Source organism: Nelumbo nucifera, chromosome 2 (genome assembly GCF_055504915.1).
Source record: "Nelumbo nucifera cultivar China Antique chromosome 2, China Antique-T2T, whole genome shotgun sequence".
In the NCBI taxonomy this organism is placed as follows: domain Eukaryota; kingdom Viridiplantae; phylum Streptophyta; class Magnoliopsida; order Proteales; family Nelumbonaceae; genus Nelumbo; species Nelumbo nucifera.
This window is the reverse complement of record NC_142650.1, coordinates 12697508-12725446: the sequence shown is the minus strand read 5'-3', so window position 1 is coordinate 12725446 and position 27939 is coordinate 12697508. Positions and strand designations below refer to the sequence as shown.

The 27939-nt window shown below is 39.7% G+C and overlaps 1 long non-coding RNA gene across 3 annotated transcripts; it reads right to left on the bottom strand.

Annotated features, from left to right (window-relative positions):
* Positions 1-1403: 1403 nt before the first annotated feature.
* On the bottom strand, positions 1404-7121 carry LOC104597231 (uncharacterized). Of its 3 annotated transcripts, XR_735184.3 has the most exons (4): positions 5521-6804; positions 4121-4201; positions 3888-3950; positions 1404-3292 (listed from the first exon to the last, which is right to left on the bottom strand). It is a non-coding gene; the product is annotated as an uncharacterized LOC104597231 (long non-coding RNA). The 3 variants fall into 3 exon arrangements; XR_016082178.1 differs by having other exon boundaries at positions 3888-4201; positions 5521-6808; XR_016082177.1 differs by lacking the exons at positions 1404-3292; positions 3888-3950 and having other exon boundaries at positions 3994-4201; positions 5521-7121.
* Positions 7122-27939: the final 20818 nt, after the last annotated feature.

The following is a 27939-nucleotide window of genomic DNA, read 5'->3' as shown; positions in this document are numbered from 1 at the left end:
GGTATTTTGGATATAATTTAAATTAAATTGAACACCTAGGGAAATTGTCCAAAACTCATAATCGCTTTTTTATGAATTCTCTTAAACTCATCATAACTTTTCAAAATATCCAAAATTTACCATGTCAAAGATTTTATTTTCTAAAATTCACCATCCATTAAAACACGTTAAAATTTATTGACCCAAATATCCACGTCAACCTATATGCAAGTTTCATGACCAAACTGCCATTGAATGATGAATCAGCTTATTAATTGTTTTTGACTGAAATGCCCTTAATTCTTTCTTTGAAACAAAGAAAAAACCGTTCACTCACCGGTCACCACCTTTGCTAACATACGCTCGTCTCCACTGCTCTCAATTAATGTTGCTCTCTTCCTCTCTCTCTCTCTCTTTGAACTTGTTGAACTTGTTGGTGATAAACTGGAGGCCTTGTACGGCACGGGTGGCTCCCGACTTGGTTCGACCGACCCTGTTGAACCTATTGTTGGAAAGTAATGCGTCGGAGCTCCTGTGAGACCTGTCGTATCTTCATGGAGAACTGGGAGCCCAGAGAAGGCCACCGCCGCTCCAGACGGCTGGCCAGTAATGCCGTCTCCGGGTCACCTCTCTTGTTGCTGGTAAAGGGGCCGCTCAGAGGGCCACTGAACCCAATTCTCGCGCTTCCCGTGTTCGACTCGGAGCCCAGATCGGTTTGGTAGCCTTGGCTTCCCATTTCACTCCCTACACCCATTTTTTCTGGAGTCTGATCGATCGTCCTCATAACCTGGGGGTTGCCTTAAGCACTTATCTTTCCTTAAGCGCCCAATCTTCAGCGACAAACGTATGCTCCCGTCTTCGCTCCCTCCTCCGGGGATTGAAGAGTAAAACGTATGCACCCGTCTTCGTGCCCTCCTTCTCCGGTTCTTGTACGGGTGTCTAAATTTCACTTGTACAAAAACGGGTGTCTAATTCCGTTCTTGACACAAGAATGATGCTCACGTCTTCGCGCCCTTCTCTTGCAGTACAACTCATTCTCCGGTTATCTTCCGCCGAAGTTCTCAATGTAGCTCAGATCTGGTTTCACGCCCTTTTGTTCAGCTTTCGACTACGCAAACCTACGCTTGGACCCACTATTAGGCCCCTTGGGCTCTTGTCGTCACATGTCGATAATTTGCATGGAAGAATTCAGACTCACAAGAACGATGCCAACACGTCTGTCCAAATGTTTTAATATTCGCACTCAAGGGTAAAGTAATAAATTAGTGATGCCTGTTAATCAAGTTATGCGGTTATCTCACTAATATGGTGAGTTTTTGACGTTTTGAAAAGTTATAATAAATTTAAGAAAATTCATAAAAAATGATGATGGATTTTAGACAATTACCCAACACGTAAAATCACGTATAGTCAATTTGCGATAATGGAAAGAAAACTGTGCATCAATTGTTAAAAATAAGGATGCTTTAAAATATTAAAACAGTAGGAATATAATTAATTAATTTTCTAAATCTTAAAAATAATTTAAGAAATTTGCCATTAAGAAAAGTTTTGATCATTCAAAAACCTTCCTCCATGTGTTGCAACATTTTTCTGGTTTTTTATTGAACATATCTGTTAACCAAGTTTGTGCTATCCTTTGCCCCACAGACATGTTAGGACCCATGAAAAGATTAATCTACAACCAGCTCGGGTCTGAGGACCGGATCTCCAGCAAACAAAACTATATATGTAGTCTGAAAAAAAAAAATAAACCAATCATACATCGAAAATATCCTCGATATACATCGAATGCTTGTATACACAAAGTTATTCGAGCTTGGGTATGAATGCGGCCGGCCTATTCGCACCATTTTTGTCTTTGAGGAATCGAAATCCGAAATCATGTCTCGTCCTCTCGTCTAGCATACAAAAAGGTAAAATACAAAATCTCTCTTGAAGTTTCTGATAATAATAAAAACCTCTTCTTTAATTTTATTTCAATAAATATTTCCCCTGAAATTTAAAAAAAATCAATAATTACATCACTTCCATCACCAACTTAGACGGAAAAACGTTAAGTTGATGCATCAATTTGTTTTCAAATACTCATCCTAATCTGGGTATTAATAGCATCTCCACCAAGGCCAAGAATAACAACGAAAGGAAGCGGGATCTGCTACTCACAATGGACACCTCACAAGCACATCCACCATGCAGGAACATCTCCCATCAACAATGACTAATAAGTACGGGAGATGTTCTCAATTGGATGATAGAATGTGCGTGTGAGGCGCCAGGTGTGAGGAGAAGATTCGGTCTCCAACGAAAGCGGGGATTTGGGGTTCTTTGGCTACTCTGCAAGGAATGAAAACTCTGTTTAGGAGAGGAACCAGAGCAATGAGTGACCTTGTTGTCGCTCATATCACGGAGGGCGTTACAAATGACACGCTTCACTTGTTTATCAGAAGTATATATCAATCTGGTCTCATCGTGCGATTAGATGTCACACTTATCTTCCCTTCTTCCTCCTTATCTTCCCCACTTGGCATTTCTTTGATTTATTCTTCTATAATTCGGGAAGAAAATGATGCTTTCTTGAAGCTCATCTGTCATTAGAGACAGGCGCATGATCGTGGTACCTGTGGTTCCCGGAGTGTTGGGCGTTGGGGTAAGTGTGTAAGTCTGCTAGGATGAGGCGGGTCCGCTGTCTCTAAAGTTGGAGGTGAACCAGGCAAAGGTGCTGCCGTCACTTTGTGGCTCGTGGACACCGTCGTGGAGATGGACGACAGTGGGAACGCCACCGTTCTTGGGAAAGGCAGTGGGAACGGTTCGATCCCATGGGAGTATGTGATTTTGAGGGAGATGATTTTGCTACATCACATAAGTTGGTACTCCTCAGAGTGTCTCAATCATGGGACCGGGAATAGTGGTGGTTATTCGGGAGAGTCTCGACTATGGGACCGGGAGCAGTAGCGGCCATTTAGGAGGTCCCATACGCGAATACTATCGTTGGAGGCAAGTCACGATGGAACTTCTGTAGTAAAGTGGAGAAAGAAAAAGTTCATCAAACATGATAAAGAAGCAAGAGGGAGTATTGTGAATCAAGAATTAATCAGTATCCATTTCTTTTGATACATGCCGATGGTAAGACTTGAAGGAATGGAAAGGCGATACAGCATGGAATAACCGTAGAGCTTTGTTATTTGTGGGAGTTCATCAATTGCAGAGAAGCGGATTCTTGTTGAAGATTAGTTGCTTCAGTTATTGGAGGAGGAGGAGCCTATGCTTGGGCTTAGTAAAAATATTGGAGACGATTATAACGCTATTAGGCCTGTAAACGGATCGAATCAGGCTAGGCTAGATTCGAATTCAAAATCGATCATAAATATTAATATTCGAATTTGATTCGATATCCGATGGATATCAAATATTTCAATTTGAATTTGATTTCAATTTCGATTAATAAATCGAATATTCGATTGGATTCGAATTCGACCGATTAACTTTTTGAATATGAATCCAAATAGATTCAAATCTGATTTGATTAACTATTTTACAATAGACAAACTTTGAAATTTAACTTTTTCTAAACTTCTAATTTTCCTCTAATACATGACTCTAGTTTTCTTGTTTATTTATAATTAAACTCCACAAAAGCAATATGACCACAAAACCGATGGTTTTAGTTTTGGAATTGTTCTATGGGAACAAGAAAGGTAGTCACAAGTAATTTATTTTTATAACTGAAATGGGTTCTTTGGTTTGGGGGGGGGGGGGGGTTAATTTTCATAATGATGGAACAAACCAAAAAATCTATGCAGATATTATATATATATATATGCACATTAGATTTAACATAGATTCATATGTCCACCAAGTTAAAGAATAGAAGAATATGGCCTTGATAAGGAGAGTAAATGTCCTACCTTTTTGTGGCTTGCTTCATCTGCTGCATCTCTAACCAAGGCTTGACCAATTGAAACTACATGCTACAGCACATAGGACACATTAAAGTTGCTACTACATGTTCTAAAGACAAACACACTCTTATGTATTGATTTTTCCAGTAGTTTGTTTGTCTTTTCACTAAGGATTTTCCTGGATTTTCAAAAACAAAAAGGGAAATGATTAGATCACCATTTGTGAAATTCATACCCACCTCTCTAAATATTGTGGATATTGGCTCTAATCCTTTGGTAATTCTCAAAAAGAGGTTATATATCATTGACAGATCCTTCACCTACATCAAATAAGATCAATCAATTTCAACAGAAAGAGAAAGACTTCACTTTTCTTTGCACCAATTACAAGATGACACTGATATACTGATACAGATCTGATCATCTTCAAGTAGTCTACGCAATCCAAAGCTTTCCTTTTAAACGAAATGGTTTGCATGTACAAACAAAAGTTCATGCTGTATTTTCTGTTTAGACAAATTACATTGAATAGGGTTACAGTGTTACCATGCATGCCATCTCTTACCAAGAGCAAAGTAAAGACTACATAAATACCTCTAACAACTTTTGTTCAGTGCTTGGACATAGGCAATGAGAAACTCTCTCTTTCTAGGTTTTCAAGCATTGTTTCACTTGAAAATATCATAATGAAATTATTAACATTTTTGAAGCTTACCCTACATATTTTAATTTTCACTAGATCATTGAGATAGAACAAATACCAACCATTAACATATAATCTGGGTAATAATCCACCAAAATATGGTCCAAAGCTTTTCTAGAGAAAGCTTTTCAAGCATTTATACTTCAAAACCATTCTCATATAGTTCAATCCCTACAACCCCTATATCTCTAAAGATGGAGAGTGGAGATTAGAGAGAGCCAAGGAGGTAGAGAGGTAAACTTTGATTTTGAAATTAGAATCATCGAATGTTAATTTTCATTTTCTCAATTCTGAAATTGTTTTTTTTTATTTTTTAAACCTCTTTTTAGTTTTATACTTATATATATAATTGGTTTGAATATTTATCGAATTGGATCAATGCATATCCGAATTTGATCCGATAATTTAATCGGTAAAAAATGGTATTTGAATTCGATCGAATATCCAATTCAAACTATCCAAATTCGATTCGATTATGCCAAATCTCAGACCCGAGTTCAGATTTTCGAATACCGTTTACAGGCCTAAACACTACTGTGATTATGAGAGATAATAAAAACTTGTAGTTTTGATGTAACCCAATTTGTAAAATCGGATAGAAAGGAGAAGGTGGAAGAGCATTGATGTCGATAAATATTAGTTTTAGACCATACACGTGGATGAGTGTCATCAATCTGTAATTCCGAAAGATTCAATGCAAAAAAAAAAACGATCTGACATTAACAAGGGTAATTTCGTAATTTTATAATTTTCTATTGAAGTCATTAACGGAAGATTTAGGAAGATGTTTGTTAAAATGAAACTAATGAGGAGGTTTTTGTTATTGTCACAAACTTGAGGAGAGGTTTTTGTATTTTACCCCATACAAAATTTAACCGATATTTGCGCACGACAAGGCTACCATACTGAAACCTGACATGTTTTTACTAAACATACCTTATCTTGTCTGAAGCGCAAAAAAAGCCAAATTGTATGGACTCGCCATTTAACAGCATTCCTCCTTCAAAGTCACACCTTTACTCGCGAGCCAGCTGGCACCTTCACTGTAAATATGCATGTCGGTGCGTGTGCACGAGGAAGAGAAAGAGACTAAGAGGGGAGGATGCGTGCAGCGTGACTGCGAATAGATGACTGATGAACATCCTTCCTTAATGCGAGAGTGGAACGGCTTATCGTAAGTGTGGCGTCCATTTCACCAATCTCGCTGGTTTCGAAAAAAAAAAATTCACCAATCTCGCCTTTCAGCGCCGGCCGGGATCTGCTACAATCAACGGCGTATTAACAAATCAAAAGTGAACACGCCGGCGATCGGTACAGATCCGGATTGATTATGTGAGCCAACCTTATCCTAAACACCTGTATATGTACCCGAGAAGTATGCTTTTCTCCTAAACTCCTGGCTTCAATTCTGCAGTAGCTAGGTTTGCTATAGATCACTTTTGAGAAGCAAGGACCACAGATAAAACGAGGGCGAGATGGACATAACGTAGGGAGAACGAATTTGACTCTGCTACACGATCATTTTGCCTTCATCTGAGGGATTCATCACTTTAGACCATTTCTGCAATTCATGAAGAAACACACACAGACACATACAAAAAAAAAAAGAAAAGAAAGAAAAAGAAGAAGAAAGTCAGAATTAAGATGTAGATGAAGAGTTTGATCTTACCTCCAGCCGATGACACGCGGCTCCAAGGATGAGCAGACGCACAACCGCGCAGAGAATATTGATCAGTAAAGCAGAGTGGCATGATGGAGAAAGGGGGCACATGAAGAACCAACTAAGCTAGCGCAGCTAAAACTAACCTTGCGAGGTAAGATGTAAAGAAATCGTGCTTTGTTAGCAATGCACGTGCCCTGCTTCTCCATCTTGCACTTCACACACCCTGCCTTGGTTTTGGCTCATCGCCATGGACATATCTTCATATCCAAATTTCACCATGGCTTTAATGCTTCCCCTGAGGAAGACAAAGCAAAGGCTTGGAATCCCTCTTCCTCTTCTTTTTATAAAGAGCGAATTTGGAACACCCATCGCCATTTTCTTCTACCTTTTCCGCCTTTTCCCTATATTCTTTCTATTTTAATTTGGAACACCCATCGCCATTGGGTTGGGGGATATGAAAAGCTGAGTTACTGTGGGTATGAGACCGCACTGGTTTGGTGGTGTCTCTCTAACTCTCAAGACTCTCAGTCTCTCACGACTCGCAACTCACAACTAAGCATGGTATGTATATACCATTAATTTTGGATACAGAGTTACTGAAGTACCCTTATTTCATTTTGTTAAGGCGGCGTTTGGTTGATAAACATTAATAAACATATTTTCACATGCATGTCATGAGATTGAATGGGGCGGGAGGGAAGCTGCATATGGGGTAGAAATGCGTCGGATTCGGATTGGATGTACATAGATGGATTCAAAGCGAATCTTATCTTTTCGCATTTCGTATTATGATCAGACTTTGGATGACATTTAGATATTATATTTAATAAATAGATTTAATTAAAAATATTGTAAATGACATAGATATCATATGCTATTCATGAATGAATAAAATATAATCTCGGTGAGACTTGAACTTATGAACTTATTTGAACCAGATTTATTAATTAATTAGCATATATTAATTTAATATAAACATATACACGTACATACCGATCTTATTGGACTGAAACTAGGACTCAAACTTAACTCATCAAACTGCAGTGATTTCACTATTCAGAGATTTGAACCAATTAAAAACAAATGAGGTCCAAATACAATTCAGTCAAATGGGATTTCAGATTCTAATTGGGGGTAACGTTGACAGTGTTGGTGGCACAACAGCAACAAGGGCAGAAAACAAGCCAAGATGAACAAAACTTTGCCCTACTTAATTTATTTGGCTCATGAACTGGTGGTTAGCTCATGCTTCACTTGAGATGGGAAGGAACTTTAATTTGGTGGTGTGTTCATGCTCATTTTGCTAGTGTGTGTCAAGTTCGGGCATGGCTTGTCTCTTTCTTGAATTAATAGGCCAGATTATACAACTTTATTTATCAATTAATAGTCTATGTATAGTCTCTTTCTTGAATTAATAGGCCAGATTATACAACTTTATTTATCAATTAATAGTCTATGTATATATAATGCCAATGCTTACCTTGATTGTTATGCAAGTCATAATAAAAAAATTATTTCATATAAGGTTAAAACTTCTTCTCACACTTGTCATCATGAGATATTACCACAACATCAAGAGAACGGTTCCTATTAATTAACTCAAATATAAGTTGTACCTTATTCGAATGATTCAACTCCCAATGGGCTCTTGCCGAGTTAGCAAGGTTGAATTTGCTTTTCGGCTCAGCTCACGTAAGGAAAAGCTTACAAGCTATAGCTTAATCCGGAGAAAAAAATATGCTTTAATCATGATTTTGTTTTTTTTTTAATATCTTTTGAAGGGTTCTACTATGAAAATAAGAAACCTTACCAAACAGCTGATTGGTATTTTGCGCTTTAACCATGATTGTAGCATCTATGAAATGCGAACACAACAGCGCGCATTTGAAATGAATTCAACATCGCATCAAATGTTTAAGGGTTACAACTTACATATAACCATGTTCACAGCAGATTTTTTCTCAGCTCGATGGGTTTATTCAGATTTAAGTTCGCCTTACTTACAGCACCAAGTAAACACAAGTTTGGAATTAATTAAAACCTTACATCAAAATTTTTACTTCAAACGCTGCTGTGTTCGTATTTCGTGAAGGGTTGCATGCAACCACGGTCCCAGGCTCCCAGCAGATTTTAATTTTTCTCAGCTCGATCGGCTTATCCAGCTTACCATTATGATTTAGCTCGACTTATTTACAGCCCTAAATTCACGCAACCTACCCTTTCAAGTGGAATCAAAGAGTCAAGTGGATGGCATAAGAAAATTCCACGCAGATGGCCAACCACACACAAGTTGTGGCCAAAAATTAATGTTCCTCTTCTTATTTGTACCGGGAATCGCTAAGCCGACAATTTGTAAAGAAACCTTATTGGGAATGCTGGCCCGAGTCACGATAATTTGGGTCCAGCGATGCACACCAAACAACCCACATAAATAGAAAGAAATAAATGCATGTAATTGTAGGCGTTATATATATAGCGGAGATTTGAGATCAAACTCCGTTGCCATCATGGTTGGGGGTTATGCAATTGCCCAGTTAGGAATTTTCTTTTGGGGAAGTCAAGTTAAACCAAAAAAAAAAAAGAAATAGAGTAAAAGAAGTAGGGTTTCAAGAGAAATGGGATGGGAAGGTTTTATTGGGTCTATTACAGATTTTTTTAAAGAAAAAATAAACATTTTTTTTTAATTTTGAGAGGGGGGCAAAGGATCCACTTTACTATGTTTTAACTCTGCCTTCACTTGCAATTAATTATATAAATGGTGGTTTTAACAAATTAAAAGTTTTTTCGTTTTTTTTTTTTTTTTTTTTTTTTGTGGTGGGGTGGGGTTGTCAAGAACCCCTCACCAAAATACTTGGCTCCACCCCTGGGGTTATGGGTATCAGGGTATGGCTCCGTATGGGGATGGGCTACCCTCTTTTCAAGGTGGAGCTTACATGGACAGATTTTAAAATGTATTTGGTTAAAAAAATTGGAAAATCGGAATCGACTGACAGCCTATTCTTTTTTAGAGTGTCTGCTTCAGCAACCTTTTGAAGCACCTCAAAGAAACAGAATCATTTTAGCTCAATCTTCAGCTAAGCCTTCCCAAACGGGTATTTTAGCTTAATCTTCAGCTAAAACAAAATATATGCACAATAAAAATAAATCAGAATTTGTATTAAGCTCCTTGTTTCAAACAACCCTTCTACTATTTGTTTCAAACAACCCTTCTACTTCATGTTACTTATTTTAGTTCTAACTTTAGGGTGTTTTCATCAACATGCATAGTTTTATTTGTCAAATGCAACATCAGCAAAAACAACATGTGGTTTTAATTTTGATAAACAAAACCATACACATTAACAAAAACCTTTTAGCTTCTTGTTTTAATTGAATATTAATCTTGGCTTCATAAGTAACAGGTTGTTCATTGGAAGAAAGATAATTATACTTTAAACATTTTAGGGGATTTTTTCCGATATGGATCTTTTTTTGAAACAGATTTTTTGACTTAAAGTTGTAGTAAAGCTTACAATAACAACTTAAGTTTGCATTTGGTACTGCTGATGTTTCTACTTGAAAAGTTTTGGGTTGATCAATGGAAATTATTGGTGAAAAATATGTATTAGCCACATCACATAGGATTATATGAATTACTTCAACTAGAAAAATGTATGTTAGGTATTGATCATAGAATTTTATGAAACATTAAATTTGACATTTCAGATAGAAAAAACCTCCATGAATTTGTATGTTGATCAACCTAAAACATTTCAGGTAGAAATGATAATAATATCAAACTTCATGTTCTTGAATTTCACATCCTTAAAATATTTCCCCATTATTCTTAAATTTTTGTTTTGTTCTTGGATTTATACTTGTTTGCAAGGTTTATGTTCCTTATATAGTTTTGAGGGTAAGGTTTTATGACCCTTAATAAAGTTATTTTTTGTTCTTTTTATCTTTTTAAATAGCATGCTCCTTGAATGTCAAAATCCCATTTAGATTCAGTCTTATGATATTGGATCCACCTGTTGCGTGACATTGGGGGAGTGTTTGCTTCATGTTTCTACTTTCTTTATCCTTGTGGCTCAGTTTGGAAAGAATACAAATATAAATATGTATTATATAAATACATACAAAATAATATAAAATATAAAGTTTTGCACTCTATGAATTTGCAGTTGTACACCTTTCAAGCCTATAAAAAAGTTGCTATCGCAAGGGATGATGTTATAGCCATTGATGTTCCTCTCAAGTCCCGTACAAAGTTTCATTTTGAAAATGACTAATAATGGTCCTCCTATTATGAGTAAAGATGCATGTGCACAGGACTTTCCACCAGAAAATGCTCAATCTCGGAAATGGAATCCAAGAGCAACTAATGTTATGTAATTCTTCCTTTACCAAAAAAAAAATAAAGTGATTATTCGTTTTTTGAATTTTAAGAGGAGGTAAATTTGGTCAACTTTGGTTCCTATCCACCAAGAGCCCTATGTTCTTTCTTTAGATTTATGTATGGTTCATGAAAAATTTATTTTTCTTGGGTATCACTTACTCAGGTAAGTGATGCTCATATCCTAGGTGGGTAACTAAGGAAAAAGTTGCCCACACTTGGATAGGGCAAAATTACCCATTTTAATAACGGTTTTTTATGGCTAAAATTGTCATTGTCATATTTACTTGAGAAATAAAAGAACATGGGTAAATGCACTAGTATTTCCTAAGAAACACTTACTCGGGTAAGTTCATGTACCTAGGGGTGTCAATTGGACTAGATTTCGTCCAATCCAATCTAGTCAAATGTGAGTCCATTATAAATGGACCAGGTCCAATCCAATCCAATGAATGTTTTGGACCAATTTGGACCGGTCCAATTAGGGGTGGATTCGATCCGAGTAGAGCCGAATAGTACCAAGCTCAAGCTCGCCTCGAAACTATTCTACAAGGCTCGAGCTCAAGCTCGACTCGAGTCAAGAGTTCATAAGCTCGAGCTCAGCTCGGCTCGACTCATTTTGTATTTTATAAAAATAAAATGTATATATAAAAAATTAAGAATTATAATATTTTTATTATATATATATTATTTTCTATAATTTCATTATATATATTATATATTAAATTTCAAATATATATATATATATATATATATATATATATTCGAGCCGGCTCGCGAGCCAAGCTCTATTAGGCTCAAGCTCAGCTCTTTTAATAATCAAGCCACTGAATTGGGAGCTCGTGAAAAGCTCGGCTCGTTGCCACCCCTAGGTCCAATTCAATGTCTAGACCATCCAATCTGTTCAAATTCATTTTGATTTAGATTGGTTTCAACCCAAACCCGACCCATTGACACATATATTCTTATTTTATATCAATGAACCATATATTGGCGTAATCCAACCCAATCCAATATAAATTTGTTATGGACGGACCAGGTCCAATCCAATCTAATAAATATTTTGAACCAGATGGGTCCAATCTAATATGTCTTATTGGTCTGTCCAATCCCTCAAATTGATTTTGGACGGGATGGGGTCCAATCCAAAACCGGTCCATTGACACTCTTACATTTACCATGGTAAGTAACTTCCTAAAAAGCAAGTGGGGCCTATGAGAGATCTCAATATCTAGTAAAGATAATTTGTATCATTTCTATGGAATTTGGGTCCACTGTTCACAAGAACGATGCCCACAGTATCCACAATACATTACAACTATACATTAGGAACACCTCCCCATGAATGAAAACATACTAGTATAGGAGATGTAATTCTTGCAAATTTGGAGTTGGAGTGTCTTGTGGAGTGGTATAGGTATATAGGGTTCTTATGGGTAGCAAGAACTAAACTCGTTTTTGTATAAATACATTATGAACAAATTAAATGATGTAAAAGTTTAGTCAAATATCCAAATTGTCTGTACAATGTACATATACATACAACTTGAGGAGGTAGGGGTTCTCTCTAAATGAGTCACATCAAATATCCAAATCTAATATATGAAAGGCTTTCAAGCTACAGCCTCCACCATTCAGACACATGGTTTTTTAAAATTTAGACACATGGCATTTTTTGAGAAGTTGTTGTTAAAACTCATATCCCACTACCACCATTCAGACAAGTGGCCTTCTCATTTTCTAGAAAGTTAGACACATGGCAATTTCTGAGAAATTCCTACTAAAATCCACGACCCACTACTTGGCTATAGCTCCCCACCACTGAGACACATGGCCTTCTCATTTTTCTGGAAAGCTAGACAAGTGGCATTTTCTAAAAAGTTGCTGCTAAAGCCCATGACCCACTACCACCATTTTCAATTTATTCCTAAAAAATGTAGAAAATGCAAAAGTGGTTATCCATAACCACTTCTACCTACATTCTATCAATCTCACTTAATCATTAATCCTCTATGTATCATAACAAAAGAAAATTATCCATATTCTAATAATTATTAAAAATCTATTTTTTAAAATAGTTTAAAATTTTAATAATTATTTAAAATATTAATTAATATAAACTTAAAAGTACTGATTCGATAATGTAAATTTAACATTACCGATTCCCTGTACTTAGTATGGGATCATTCAGTAGTAATGATACATAGAGAGAGGCAAAAAGAATAATTAAACTCAACAAAAATTTAAACTAGAAATTAATAGAACTTGACATTTTATAATGACTTGTAAGGAGAGAGTGCTATTAGAAACAACAGAGAGAGCACGGATATCCTGAAAGCAAAAATCATGTACGCATCTTTAGACCACAACATCAACTATATATTGCAGATATCTCCTACATATATATAGACTCCGAAAGTCTTGATATCCAATTCAGCTCCAAATCCAAATATCCTGGATTTGGATTTTAAAACTTGCATATTTGATTAATAATTGGATAGGATGCAAAATTAACCCCCATCTCACCTGGTTAAAATTTGAATCCGATAAAAACTATTATTTTATGTATATATGTAATTTAATATGTATATATATTTAGAGATATTTTGTCTAATTATATAAAATTTATAATTGATAATTTAATATATATATATATATATGTTATATTTATATATTTATTATGCATATATAAGTTAAAAATAACTAAATTTTTTAGTCATTTTAAACATAATAAAATCGTTGTGGATTAAATTTGAATCTCATCCAAATTCCAATATATAATGATCAGATGCGGATGCAATCCAAGTCCGATCCGTTTACAATGCTATGTGTACATGGCTTTTGCTTTCAGGAGACCATCTCTAATATTGGACCCTTTTATTCAAGTGGCTTGGCTTTCTTTTTATATATTCTCATAAAAGATTCTAGAGCATATAGGGTATTCTCTTTACAATTTGTCTTGTAGTAGTAATTAATTTTGAACGACCCTAATTTTGTTTTCCCTCATCATCTCATTAATTCTTTCTTATTTTTAAAAAAGGGAAAGAGGAGTTTTTATTTTTCATTATTTTCTCATAATTTTTGTTTAAAATGCTCTTTTGTTTTCAGTACAAATATAAGCCAAATATAAATTTGTTCATAATTTTACCTACTTGATGCAGAAGTGCACTCGTCTCATTTGCAAGTATTGGTAATTGGTAATAAAAATTCTGCATTCCAAAAAATAAATGCAAAATTTGTATCATCTCCTTTCTACCTTGATTTTTTTTATAAAATATAGGGACTACAATATTTTATTTCTTACTTCACTCCTACCAAACGAATGGATCTGAATCTTGACTATGTAATTTAATCATGAATAAACACAAGCTTCTTATACCTCTAAGCTGCTAGTACTTGTATGAACAAAGTGAAGTATTTATTCATGATTGAGTTACACGGTTTTTGTAGAGATCTGGAGTCCAAACAAACAGCCTCCTCTACCTTATTCTTTTTTCATGTCAAATGGAGTTCACATGGTTTTATTATCCCATTTTGCTCCTCAAAGAAATAAATAAAGTCAAATCTGATGCAAAAGTATTCGGTACGTTCATTTGCACTCCCATGCATTCACACCATACCTGCAGATTCCAAACAAATGGAGCTTTAGAGAAAAAAGAATCACTCTTTTTTACATAATCTCTAGAGCATTATAGAAAATGAAGATCCATTAAAAAATGTCTTGAAAACCAATTAGAAATGACACATTCTTGCCATTATTAAGGGGTTGTTCGGCTAAAACAAAACCAACCATGTTTTCTAGTTGAACATCTTCTAAATTCTGTACAATGTACAAAATATATATGAAGGACCCTCTGGACAGCCCCTTCCAAATATGTACCATGTTTTGTATTCTTCAGCAGAAGCTTAATTATAGAACAAGTCTCATGTAATGACGACATGCTTCAATAAATATGGCGCTAGCGAGAGAGTATTAGGCGGTGTTTGGCATCTTTAGGTGTTACGTCAGAGAAAACTGTATTGGAAGCAATGCCTCCTCTTGTTTGGTACTGTTTTCTCAGAAAAGACGTTGCTTCAGACCACGTTTTGAAAATTGGAAAAGCGTGGTTTGAAACAATGTTAAATTTGATGTTTTCTAGGAAAATGGTGTGTTGTTTCAAATGATACAATGGCATGGCATTAATATGGCATCATCTTGGACATTAGATAATAAGATAAATGTTGAAAATGTTGTTTTCCGCATTAGTACCAAATAAAACCAGTTTTGTTTTATCAAAAAATGCCAATATAGTAGCACTGGTTCCAAAAACGGTACTTACAACTCCACATGTCCAACACCATTTTTCTCTGAAAATGGCGCGATGTTCCCAACACTAATGCCAAACACCTACTTAATAAATTTGCAAGAAAACAGCAAACAAAAAAAAATGAAAGGACTTTGTGAAAAAATAATACAAACAAGGATCACTGTTGCTTTTGAGCTTTTATTCGTCTTTTAATTTATTTTGCTAATTTCTTTTTGCCATGTTAGTGTGCATGGTACATGTAGATGTAGGGTTTGAAGAGAACCTCATTATTATTTTATAAGGATAATGGTGGTTAGTTAGACCCACTTTCTTTTTCTAAGTCCACTTCTTATGGTAGAGATGGATGAATGTTGTAGTCTTGTAGAGATGTTGATGGTCTTCTAAAATCCTTCTCATTTCTTGAAATATGTAGTATCTTCCTTTTCTTTTTTTTTTCCAAAGGCCAATCATGTATTACACACATTAAGGGGCTAGGGAAGCAATATTTGAAAGATCATTTTAGGCTTAACTCAGAAATGGAAAATTTAGGGGGTGTTTCACAACTGAGTTGTTTTTCTTATTGTAAATTCAAAAAATAAATCAAAACCATCTGATTTGAAAATAAGTTATTTCTTGAAATGAAAACACAAAAAAAAAAACATGTTGTTGGTTGTGTATGCATTTTTTATTTTTAAAACTGAAACAAAAAACATATTCTTGAATTTCTGGTCTTAAAAACATGTTTTTATCTAGTTATTTTGGGAGGGAGGGGCATTTTACAATGTAAATTGTTTTTCTCGTTGTCATTTCTAAAATCAAATCAAAATTATCTAGTTTGGAAACAAACTGTTTCTCAAAACAAAAACACAAAAAGCATGTTCTTGGTTGTATAGGCATTTTTAGTTTTAAACTAAAACAAAAAACATGCTCTTGAATTTCTGGTTTTAGAAAGATGATTTTATCTAGCTATTCAATGTCATGTTCCATATACATCATATAATTTCTTCACTACAAAATTTGTTTTTGTTTTAAAAAAACATTATTTTGATGGTTCCAAAAACATGTGTTGTTTTTTAAAACAAAACTAACTTTTTTTGTCTTTCAAAACAAAACAGAATTTAAGAATATGTTTTTATTTTTTGGCTGATGTGGCAATTTTGGAAACAAATAAAAGCAAAAACCTTCATGTTGTACAAAACCTCCTTAATGTCATATTTTATAAATCATATAATTTTTACACTACAAAATTTCTTTTTATTTTAAAAACCATTATATCAATGGTTCCAAAAACATATATTGTTCATTTTGAAATAGATTCAATTTATTTTTTTTCTTTTGAGATCAACATGTTATTTTCTTGTTGATGTGGTGATTCCAAAAACAATTGAAAACGATAACATTTATGTTATAGATCAGCCTTTAGTTATTGTGATTATCCATCCAACCCAGACAACCTGGGTTGAATTTTATCAAGAGACTAAGAAATTTTGCTTTTAGAGCCCATTGATAAGGTGCGGGTCTCACAGTTTGTCATGGCTATCATATATCCTGATATCATGTGCGTATTTGTTATCCCTTTTCTGTTCTTGCAACAGTGTGATTTTGACCTATCCTAGTTTTGTTTGTGCAATAGTGTGAGAGAAAGTTCAGTATTGGAGGGTCGAGGAATATACACTTGATACCTCACTAGAAAATAGTAGATATCTGTAATGGAAATCTTAAATGGCCGACAAGAAAAACAAGCATGGCTAACTTTTTCTGGTAGCTAGATAATTATTGTCTACAACTCAATGTGGTCAGTAGAGGTGTCAATTGGACGGGTTTAGTCTAATCCGATCCAATCCAATGTGAGTACACTTATAAATGGATTGGATCCAAATTAGTCTAAATCAAATTTAGTCCATTAAAATGTAAATGAATTGGATTGAATCCAATTAAATTTAGCATTAAAAAAATACTTTTGTAAAAGTGCTTTGATAAAAATATTTTCATAAAAATGCTTTTACAAAAGCACTTTATTGAAAGTACTTCAGAAAAGTGTTTTTATAAAAGTACTTTCATAAAAGCATTTTTTGTAAAAGTACTTTCATAAAAGCATTTTTTGTAAAAGTACTTTCATAGACTTTTAAAAGTATTTTTGTAAGTGCTTTGTAAGAGTACTTTTATAAAATTACTTTTGTAAGTGTTTTTTTCATAAAAATACTTTTTTAAAAGTACTTTCATAGAAGTGTTTTTATAAAAGTACTTTCAAAAAGTGCTTTTGAAAATTACTTTCAAAAATTACTTTCAAAAAGTACTTTTGAAAATTACTTTCAAAAAGTGCTTTTGTAAATGCACTTTTCGAAAAGTACTTCCATCGACTTTTATAAAAGTGCTTTCGTAAAAGTTCTTTCATAGAAGTGATTTTCTAAAAGTGCTTCCATAAAAGTGCTTTCCTAAAAGTACTTCTATAAAAGTGGTTTCATAAAAGTACTTCCGTAAAAGTGATTTCATAAAACTGCTTTTGTGCAAAAGTACTTTGATAAAAGTGCTTTCATAAAAGTACTTTTGTAAAAATGCTTTTATTAAAGTGATTTTGTAAAAGTGCTTTTATAAAACTTTTGTAAAAGTGCTTTCATAAAAGTACTTTTGTAAAAATGCTTTTGTAAAAGTATTTTTTATAAAAGTGTTTTCGTAAAAATATTTTTCATAAAATACTTTTATAAAAGTGCTTTTATAAAAATGTTTTCATAAAAGTACTTTCGCAAAAATACTTTCATAAAAGTGATTCTATATTGTTTTTTGTTTTGATTGATTTCAAATTGGACAAGGTTTTGGCCTTGTAATCAAATTGGAAAGTGGATTTCTTGTTTGATGTGATACTAGGAGCTCCTTCTAAGCCTTTTGGTGCTAAATTATATTCAATGTGGTGGATAATGGCTTCCTTGTTAAATATGATACTTGGAGCTCCTTCTATGGTCTGGTCTGAAGCATACTAGATATAAATCACCATGGGGAAATGGATATGAATTGTCCAGTCCTTTGCCCACTAGACTGTTTGTAATGTGATTTCATTTGTACTTTGTTATTTTAGTTTAACTGAAGTAAAATAACGGTATGTTTAAAAAACGATTCGGAAATGGAACCATTCTGACCACCAGTTTTTAGGTTGATGGTTCAACCATTTGATTCAAATAGATGGTTCGTTCTAATAAAAAAATAAAAATAGTTAAAAATAAAAAACGTCCAAAACCATTAAATGGGTCAACGGTTCAACCACCCAGATCAATAGATTGTTGACTTATTCCATGGTTTTTGGCTAGGGACCGGATTTGGGATAAAACAGAACCGGTTGTTTGCACGGTTCCCAGGCCGAACGATCCAACCGTTCGAATCAACAACAGTTCAAAAACCATGAAATAACATAAAACCCAAAGCAAAAGTAAATCAAAATTTACACTTGCAAAAGGAGGGTTTTTTTTTGTAAATGAACAAATGGAGATTATGCATTCAAGTAACATGCAAATTTGAAACCCCACTCCCACCCTAAGAATTGAATTTTGGTAAAATATGTCTATGCCTTAAAAATGAAAATTATCACTTTTACTTCTTTTGGAAAAAGTACAAATACAAATATGTATAGTGCAATATAAAATACAAGGTTTTGCACTCTTCCCAAAGGAAGCATTTCTTACATTTTTTCATTCAAATGGAAGCGAAGTTTGTTTCAAAAAAAATGTAAAAAAAGGTAGATTCCAGTCTTCAAATTTGTATTTGTGCCCATCACAACCAACTAGATCAATGCAAAACCAATCCAATATTTTGTATTATCACTTTTTTGCCAAACTTGCATTTTCATGGACCTATAAATTTTGCACACTTACCAAATGCAATCCAAATGAAAGTAAATTCAAAGGTCAGTCACAAATTACTGCTATTGCAAATGACTTTTGATGGATCAATTTTTTGTGATGTATCAATTTTTTGTGCTAAGTATCTCATCATTTGGTCTGCTTCTAAGTGGCTAATAACTCAGAGGCCGAAGTGAACTTTTGCTGGATGAGGACCTGGATGCCGAGCAAACCAGGCCGAGATGGGGGCAGATTAGGTGCGGAGTTAACTGGGGCGAGCTGGGCAGGTTAGGTGTCGAACTGACTGGACCGAGCTAGGCAGGTTAGATGACGAGCTAACTAGAGTGCCAAGCTGCCTATTAGTTGCCGAGCTGACCAGAGGGTCGAGCTGCCTATTAGTTGTCGAGCTGACCAGAGGGCCGAGCTGCCTATTAGTTGCCAAGCTGACCAGAGGGCCTAGCTGCCTCTTAGTTTCCGAGCTGACCAGAGGGCCGAGCTGCCTGGTGGCGAGCTGGATTAATTGTTGAGTTTCATAGTTCTTTAGAGACCTGCAATGAATCAATGTCAAAGGACCCAAGGTGGCTAACCCGACGAGGTCGCTCCGATGCTTAAGTCAATACTCTCATATTAGACTGCAAGCTAAAAATCACAAAGTATGAGAGCTAGAATATGCTTACTTGCCCCCCCCCCCCCCCATGTCATTGGGGTTGGTGCCTTTATATAGGCATTGTTTGGCGTGGGCTTCACGCACCGCATCCGAGATTTCCGAGAAATCGTTTAAGTGGTCCGAGACTCCCTAAGGTAACCGCCATGCACGTTGGCCACCCTCCGGATCATTCGGCACATGGGCCAACTTCCAAGGATCGTGGGAGTGTTTGGATATGCATGTCGAATTTGTCGGCGAACACGTCTCGTAGGTCCCCAGGTCGGCGCCTGTGCCAGGCCGCCAGGTCGGTGCCTGTGCCAGGCCACCAGTTCGGTGCCTGGGTCAGGCTGCCAGTTCACGCCAAAACCAGGCCACCAGTTCGTGCCTGTGCAGGCTGCCAGTTCATGTTTGGGCCAGACTGCCAGATCGCATCAGGGCCAGGTTGCGCCTGAACCATGTGTCACAATATCATCGGAGGGCCAAATTCGCCCTCGTCAACTTTTAAAGATGCTTTTAGGTTATTGTCCACTTTAAAACATATTCATATTTAAACCCGTAAGAAATTGTTCAATTGTCAAAGACTAACGGTTTTCTTCTTGATGCCCAAACCAAAACAATACCCGTGGTCCATCTAAATACAAATGCCATTTATTTTATAATGTTAACCAAATTTTTTGGTTTATTTTTTCGGCTTTAACCAAATAAAGTTTGCCCTCAGTCTTGCATGATGAGAATATGAATAGTAGTACTCCATGGTAATCTATATACTAAGTGGATTGTATGAAAACTCTTTTCACTAGTCGTGGGCCTGTAGAATTTAAGAATGTATGTAGGAAATTAACAAGCCTGCTCGTGATATGGCTCAGGATGTGGAAAACTCCACTTATTCGGAGATCTAACCTTCGAAATGAATGCTGAACAATTATTTGTACTCTTTTTTTTTATGGCAAGTGATATGGTTAATTTATGAAGGCTCAGTTTGGAAGGAATACAAATACAACTATACAAATATGGAGCTCGCATCAGCGTGGACCCTTCGGTTAGAGGAGTACACGTCACCTCATTGATATTAACAGCAAATTAATGGGACTTTGTCGTTTACATTCATGACCCTTCAGTTAGAGGAATACACGTCACCTCATTGGTATTAACAGCAAATTAATGGGACTTTGTCGTTAACATTCATTCGACTGGTTGAACCAGCCAAAAAAGCCAAAATCCCTTACAATCGGCTGGTTGAAGCTTTCAAGACACAATTTTGAATTTTCCCTTCCCTCTTACATTCAAATTCACCTCCCATAGTCCCACCCTCTCAACTGAACACTATCCCTGATGTAGCACAATTCGGTCACTCCTACCTGGCACTCGTGTAGCTCCTGGAAGACATCTGAGACGGGGAAGAATAAGAAGAATTCCTTGGGGGTCTGTTCGGCGGGGACACTCCGATGCTTAAGTCAGAAATTCCAAAAGAAGTTTTTCTTCTGCCCTAAGGACTTTTATAGGGACACTCACACTAGGTCGGGCATAACCGCCACTGGGCCCCTACCGCAGCCGTTACCTGCCAGGGCTGCGCAGGTGGCCATTGTGGCGTACGCCTCGCCCGGGTGAGTGAAACATTTCCAAAGTGGCAGGCACACCTTTACCTGCTGAGAGACGTGACACAGACTGTTGAAAGGACTGGGACTGCGCCATCAGTAGAGGATATGGCACAGTTTGACCAGTACGGTCTGTCAGTCGGAAGCTTCCTGAAGAGCGCTAGTGCGGCTCGTTCGCGAGATATTTTGCAGCGAGCTTGGAGCACTCTAGGATTACCCTTAGTGGAATTGGTCCCCGTAATGACTTGTCTGCTAGGGAACTCGGGCGAGCTAATAACTTTAGCTCGTGAGCTTCAGTTGCCTCGAAGTATCTCTTCAAAGATAGCCCGGGGAACCCAGAGTTCGCGTTGCAGCGGACTCCTCCCCTTGTGAGCTGTAACGTAGCGGACTGCTTCGTGGGCCCGTCACTTGGTCGCACCGGGCTTCAACGCTGGGCTATCGCTCATGCCAAGTCAGTGCCTACGTGTCACCGTTTCATAGGTTGGGTCAAATCATCCTTCATCAATTGCCCCCCACTCATCGAGCTAAGAGTACTGGCTTAGCGTGAGGAGTTTATGAAGCGCGATGGACTGATTTGACCGAAATTCAAACTTGATTGATTCTCCTCCTTAAATGTATTTCAGGGAATCAAGAGATTTTCTGATCTTCCTGACTTTTCGGATTCCAAAAACGTGTTGAGGTGGCTTTTAACTCCGAACGTCGTGCGACTGCGACTACCTTAATTATGGAAGACGTGCCGCCAATCGCCTTCGGTTTTCAGAAAGCGTGCGGTCAGGGCGCCTGCAGGCCGTTGGATCTTCTTTGATCTGGGCCGTCAATTTGAAAGGGTGAAGACTATAAATAGGGGGCCCCCTCGGGCCTCATTTTCTCCCACGCCATCTTGCTGTCTTTGGATTCTGAGGTCGCGCACTTCACCGAGTCTACCTGAATTCCTCAGCTTGCTTCGTTCCGTCTCCTCTGGTGAGTCCCAATCGCTGTCAGCCATGTCTAGGTACCCATACCACACCTATCACAGGGGCGATAGCCAGGATGATGATGCTCCCTCGAGCTCGGGGGGAGCCTGGGAACAGATCCCGGAGGCTTGGGAGGCCACCGGCGACATAGCATCTACTTCTAGGGGGAGGGAGCCCGATACCTTTGGCCCTTCCTTGATGACAACAGAGAGACTCAGGCCTCTGATGCGCTACTTTCGCCTCCCTGGGGACCTGGTTTACAGCCGCCCTACTGGCAACTTCCACTGGGAGCCTGGTCCTAATGACATAGTAATCTTTCAGGAATAGCTCGAGGCTGGCTTGCGTCTCCCCTTGCACCCCTTGATAGTGGAGGTGTTAAATCAGTTTAACGTCACCATTGACCAGCTTCATCCCAATGCTATTCGAAACATGGTTGGGACTATATCCCTGTGTTACGAGTACTGCCTTCATTTGGACCTTGATATTTTTGCTTCTATCCTTTGTATAAAGAATGCTGCTCCTAGGGTTCCTCCGGAGAGGCGCTTTTATTACCTCTCTCCCTGTCGCGGCTATAAGCTCTTATACGAGCTGCCGAATAAGATTCCCGCCTGGAAGCGGGATTACTTTGTGGTCCGTAACCCCGAGGGGTGGCCCTTCCCAACTGCTTGGAGGGGCACCATCCAGGACCCCAGGGCCAAGTTGGACCCTGAAACTCGGAAAACGATGCCGTCCTGGGCGTCGGTAGGCTTCCTTTGCTCGGACTACTTGGCCAAAAAGAAGCTCGCGTAGGCAGGCCTGAGCCCGGGTAGGTTGCCTTTTTAGGTCGCGTAGTGCCTTGTAACAATATTGTGTACACATGTATTCTGTTTCTTGCCGGACTAATATCTTGTGGTTTTTTTGGCAGCCATCATGTCTAGTGCCGATTCGCGCCGCCTCCTCTCGAGCAACCAGAGGTGCCATGCGAAGAGGACGTGCCCCGACCAGACCCCTCCTTCAGGAAGTACTGAGTTCGGGTCTGCCGAGCCGGTTTTACCCTCTCCTCCGCCCGAGACTCCGACGCCCCCACCTGAGGGGACTAGTGGGATTAACCTTGGGGGGAACGAGCTCCCTCAACCGGGGGAGGCTCCCTGTAATCCCCTCCAGCGAAGTCCTTACCCTCGGTTCCCAGTGGGGAAATGGGAAGGGGTAAATGATTATCTTGTGGCTCGTCGGAGGAGCCGGAAGCCGATTACTAATGATGAGGTCGCTCCGTGGGGGAATATGGAGCCCGGGGACCTCTCCGCATTCGCCTCTGCCCATTGCATGGTGGTAAGTGACCTTTTTCCCTTTTTCTCTCTTGTTTTTCTCCTCTCCGCTGTCCTCTGATCTTCTCTTCTGTCGACAGGTGAATTCCGCCATCAATGCCAGGGCTCTCCAGATGCACATCCATCGCGTCGACGCCCTCGAACAACGGGCTGCTAACAAGAAGCTACAGGGCAAGCTCGACCGGATTCGGGGCGAGCTCCATCACACCCGCAAGGGGAGCGAGTCTTAGGAGTTGTTCATCCACAACCAGGAGGCTCAAATCGCCCGGCTTTCTGAAGAGAGCACGCGTTACAGGGAGGAATCGTCAAGGATGGCGGCGGAGAGGGAGCTCCTCAGGCAGCAGGTGCGGGACTTGGAGTCTACTCTTCTAAATCAGACTCGAAACTTTGATCAGATGGTGGAGGCTAAGCGAGAGAAAGCGGTTTGGGATTTTAAAGACTTCCAGGAATTTCAGGACCTCCAGGCGGAGTATGGTTCGGGTTCATACCGCTCTGGGTTTAAGCTTTGTCGGTGGCTGGTTCGGAAGAAGTTCTCCAAACTCAACCTCGACAGCATTACTATGAAGGGTCTATCTCCTGAGACGGCGGACCAAGTGGAGGAAGAGGAGCCTAACTCCCCAGAGGATGAGGAGGCAGATCCTTGAGGCAGTGTTTCTCTGGGCTTCTGGTGGCTTCCGGGTGCCGTAAACCCAGTCTTTCACAAGTCTTTGGTTGGGCGGTTGTGCCCCGTGATAGTCAGACTTTCCCGAGCTGTTTAGCTCGGTTATTGCACTTATTTTTCTTCTATTTTTTTTTTTGAAATGATAATGAAAGTTCTTTCCTTCTTCTTCCAAGTATGATGGGCTCTTTGTATCTTTGCTAAGGCAATCTCGATACCTAAGCTATTAAAGCTATTTACCCGAAGTAGGGCATCTCCATAGTGCACAAGTCGATTGCCACGTGTACCCAAACTATTTGTCCGTCGGTTATTCTTTACTTCGATCGTTGTATTAGGACAAGCTACATTTGGTGGGGTTTAAGCCCAAGCTGCTTACACTCCTCACCTTGACAAGCTATCTGGGGGTGACTTATAGTCTATTTTTGAGGTTTGCCCGTGCCTCAAAGGCGACTGGGTCTTATTGCGCCGAGATCGTGTTAGCTCGGCATTTTTGCCCTTAGGCTTTGGGAGTGGCTCGTGGCTTACTAGGTTGTTACAGATAGTATTGTCTTAAGTTGACAATATTCCATGTCTGAGGTACTTGTTTCCCTTCGAGGGTCTCGAGCTCGTACGTTCCTTCCCCGAGCACTCGCTCCACTCGGTAGGGACCTTCCTAGATGGACCCGAGCTTGCCAGCGCCGGGCTTAGGTATCATAACTTTACGAAGGACCATGTCGCCAATGCGAAGGTTCTGCCTCTTGACCCTGGCGTTATAGTACTGAGCTACTCTCTGCTAGTAGGCTGCGGTCCTGATGTACGCGAGGTCCCTTACCTCGTCGAGTAGATCGAGGTTGGTACGTAGCTCATCTTCATTCGTTTGATCATTGTATGCTTCTAGCCGCAGCGTAGGAACTTCGATCTCTGCAGGGAGTACTGCTTCGGTGCCGTAGGTGAAATTGAAGGGTGTTTCTCCCGTAGCGGTCTTCTCCGTGGTCTGGTATGCCCATAGAACACTGGGTAGTTCATCTGCCCACAATTCTTTAGCTCGGTCCAACCGTGCCTTTAATTCGCGGAGGATGGCTCTGTGCGTGACTTCTGTCTGACCGTTTGCTTGAGGGTGTGCGGCTGAAGTAAAGTTCTGTCGGATTCCCATGTCTTGGCACCAGTCTTGAAATTTGATGTCTTCGAATTGTTTGCCGTTGTCGGAAATCAATACCTGAGGTTATCCGAAGCGGCACACGAAGTTTTTCCAAAAGAAGTTTTAAACATTTCGGGCTGTGATCGTTACGAGGGGTTCGGCTTCTACCCACTTGGTGACGTAGTTCACTGCTACTACTAAAAACTTCCTACCACCCGTTGCTGGCGGGAATGGCTCGAGTAAATCGATGCCCCACTGTGCAAAGGGCCACGGGCTAGTGAGATACTTGAGGTTCGCAGCGGGTTGGTGCTGAATATTGGCATGTTTCTGGCATTTGTCACATTTTCTAACGAGCTCAATAGCATCTGCCTTCATTGTTGGCCAATAATACCCCTGTCGAAGTGTTTTCTGGGCAAGGGCCCTACTCCCAAGTAACCGCCGCACAACCCCTCATGAGTGTCGCGGAGTACGAGCTCGGCTTCGGTAGGCCGCAAACAACGCAGATAGGGGAGCGTGTAGGATCTCCTGTACAGCCGTTCGTCTATCTTGACGTATTTGGTTGCCTGACGCTGCACACTTCTGGCTGCATTGCGATCTGCAGGGAGGGTCCCGTGTAGCAGGAAGCTCGCGAGTGGGTCAATCCAGCTCGACTCTACTTGAACGATGGGAGCGACCTCCTCTATCCCCCCGAGAATGCTAGGCCAGGGCAAGTCCTCTATGTACACGGTTCTCATGGTGATGTCGCTGGCGCTAGCTAGTCTGGACTGAGCGTCAGCCTCAGCGTTCTCTGACCTTGGGATTTGCCTGGTGAAGTGTGACTGGAAGTTGAGTAGGGCCTCTCTGACTTGGTTCAAGTAGGCAATCATGGTTAGCTCGCGAGCTTCGTACTCGCCAATGACCTGGTTGACCACGAGCTGGGAGTTGCTGCAAATAATGATGTGTTTGGCTTTTGCTTCTCTAGCTAGAGCTAGTCCAGCTATCAACGCCTCGTACTCTGCTTCATTGTTAGATGCCACGAACTCGAAGCGTAGCGCGTACTCCAATTTCGTGCCACTTGGGCCGTGCAGGACTATTCCGGCCCCGCTGCCCTGTTGGTTTAAGGAGCCATCTACATGAAGGATCTAGGGCTCCTCATCGCAGCTCGTGATTGGCCTAAATAGGAGAGATGCCACACTGGCTGCTACATCATGGGGCTCGGACTCGACCGGCCTGGGAGCTTTGGGCTCACCCAAGCTGGGGGCCTCGTGCTCTACCGGCCTAGGGACTTCGGAGCTGAATGTGCACTCGGCGATGAAATCTGCTAAGGCTTGGGCCTTAAAGGCAATTCGCGGCTTGTACTGGAGGTCGTACTCGCTGAGCTCAACGGCCCACTCCGTCAACCGACTAGAGACCTCGGGCTTAAGTAAGACTTGCATCAGAGGTTTGTCAGTGGGGACGATAACAGTGTGAGCCTGGAAGTATGGGCGGAGCTTCCGAGCTATGATTACCAGTGCGTACGCTAGCTTTTCTATCTCTAGGTATCTCGTCTCTGCCCCTGCAAAACTTTACTAACATAATAGATGGGTCATTGGACCCGATCTATTTCCTTTATTAGTACCGAACTGACCACTTCGTCGCTCACCGAGAGGTACAGTTCTAAAACATCGCCCTCCTCGGGCCGGGTTAAAGTTGGTACACTAGCGAGGTATTTCTTGAGCTCGTCAAACGCGAGCTGGCAGTCTTGGGTCCATTCGAACCCTTTGCTCTTAATTGCCTTAAAGAACGGGAGACAGCGGTCCGCTGATTTAGACATGAAGCGGCTTAGGGCGGCTATGCGGCCATTCAACCTCTGAACCTCCTTCAACTTCCGGGGTGGTCTCATATCTAAAATGGCCTTAATTTTATCTGGGTTGGCCTCGATGTCGCACCGGTTAACAATGTATTCTAGGAACTTGCCCGAGGATACACCGAATACACACTTGTTTGGGTTCAGTCTCATATTAAGCATACGCAGAATTTCAAAAACAGAATGCAAATCTTGTATTAATTCATGTGAGAATTGAGTTTTGACGACCATGTCGTCTACATAGCATTCTACTTTTCTGCCGATTAATGGCACAAACAATTTATTTACAAGCCCTTGAAAGGTTGCCCCTGCGTTTTTCAACCCGAAGGGCATAACCTTGTAACAGTATAGGCCGAATTCCGTGATGAAGGCAGTCTTTACTTCGTCTGTCGGGTCCATCTTAATTTGGTTATAGCCCGAATAGGCGTCCAAGAAACTTAGCAACTCGTGCCCTGAGGTCGTGTCCACCAGGCGATCAATTCTGGGGAGCGGGAAACAGTCTTTTGGGCAAGCCCAGTTCAGGTCGGTGTAGTCGACGCACATGCGCCACTTGCCGTTAGCCTTCTTTACCAGGACGGGGTTGGCTACCCAGCTCGGGTAATGGACTTCTCTTATGAAGTCAGCTGCTAGGTTGCGTTTCTTCTGTCTAATAGGCCTAACTATAGGATCAGTATTTAGCTTGTGAGTTATGAGTTCGGGGTTTATACCGGGCATCTCTGCCGCGGACCATGCAAAAATATCTAAATTTTGAAGTAAGAAACTTACCAGTTCGGATCATAGAGGTTCCTAGACGGAAGCGCCGGTCTAAAGTGTCCAAGTTGGGTCTGCTGCTGAGGTTGGAACTGCGACTATTTCTTCTGTGGGCACGGCTCATTCTTCGCCTTGCTCCATAGGCCGCTCCAGCTCGAGGTCATCGGCCACCTTGGTTTTTCCCTTCAGGGCGGCGACGTAGCACTTGCGGGACTCGAGCTGGTTGCCCTGCGCTACCCCCACACCGAAGTCTGTTGGAAACTTCATAGCCAAATGGTAAGTGGAGACCACCGCCCGTAGGACATGGGTGATCGGTCGACCTATTATGGCATTGTAGGGGGAGGGGGTCGCGA